This window comes from Elephantulus edwardii, unplaced genomic scaffold (genome assembly GCF_000299155.1).
Source record: "Elephantulus edwardii isolate Elephantulus edwardi_28Jun2011 unplaced genomic scaffold, EleEdw1.0 scaffold00030, whole genome shotgun sequence".
Classification (NCBI taxonomy): Eukaryota; Metazoa; Chordata; class Mammalia; order Macroscelidea; family Macroscelididae; genus Elephantulus; species Elephantulus edwardii.
In genome coordinates, this window is record NW_006399780.1 from 11032112 (window position 1) to 11033483 (window position 1372).

Sequence of the window (1372 nt, forward strand, 5' to 3'; positions counted from 1 at the left end):
AATGAGGTTGGTATGAACCATAAGAGAAAATAGCCTTAAAAAAAAAAGAGAGAGAGAGAGAAAATAGCCTTAACCCATTGAAATGAAAATATCTTACCTTACAAACTTTAAAAATATACATGACTCAATGACACTAACAAATCTTAACTTTGACCCCTCTCGGAAATATGTGTGTCTAGATTCACAGCATTCTGCCATTTCTTTTACTATCCTGTGCCAGCATTTGACCATCTTTGCTGCCAGGAAATGTAGACCATAGCATTTATATCAGGGCCCTTTACAAGCATAGAGTACAGCCATAGGCAATGTTACTATTCATGCTGACATCCTTTGGTAAGAAATATATACTTATTGTCATGTTGTAGTAATAGTTATCTGTAGAATTCCTCTGTTTCCAGCAACTTCCAAAATAAATTAGATACCAGATGGGAAACTGTGCTAATTGATTCTGTCTGACCTCCTGTCTAATCATCAATTTGGCAGACATGCTCAGTGTCTGGGCTAGTTATTATGAATCAACTTCTGTCACAAAATGTAATTGGTGACTGTGAGTAATGTGGCAATGTGTACAACCGGCTAACAAATTTTTTCCACAGTTATGAATAAGGGAGGTAACAGGTTACAATTCAGGATCAGGAACAACTCAGGATACAGGTCTTCAGTCAGGATAGCATCTTTTTGCAGTTACGACCAAATGAAGGCCTCTTCTGCAGTTGGCCTTAATATCTTAGCTTCTGGTCCTGCTTGATTATTAATTTCTTTTAGTACTGCTAATTTAAGTGCTACCAAAGTACCTCACTCGCATAACAAGCCTAGCTCTTGTCACTAGGCCATCAGAGCTCCCTAACTAGGGTCTTGAAAGTTATGGTTTAAAGGAGTTGTCAGAATTCAGCTCTAACTCCAAATGCCAACAAACCTAGTCCTCCCATAATGTCCAGAATAGCCACACTCCACCAGAGAGGCCCCATGTCTAAAACCATTGAGCTGTCTAGATTCACAGGCCAGGAAGGCTACTGATACTGTCTTATTCTGGTTTCTTGGTTTTGCTGTCTCTGTTGCTGTAGTTTCTCTGCCACTGCTTCTGTTTCTGCCAGCCACTACCACTCTCTTTCTCTGGCTCCTGGGTTTAATAGGTTCATAACAGAAGGGATCTTGGGTCCAAAGGAAGTGCTGTATTCTTGGGTCTACTTTCTACGTAGTAGTGAGATCATCTAACTTCTTACATTTATCACCAAATGGAATTTTATGTCTAACATCTAACATTGCTGTTGTTGTGTTGTTATGTGCCGTCGAGTCGCCTGCGACTCATAGCGACCCTATGTACAACAGCCCTAAACTCTGCTCTGTCCTGTGCCAATCGCACTGTCTCTGA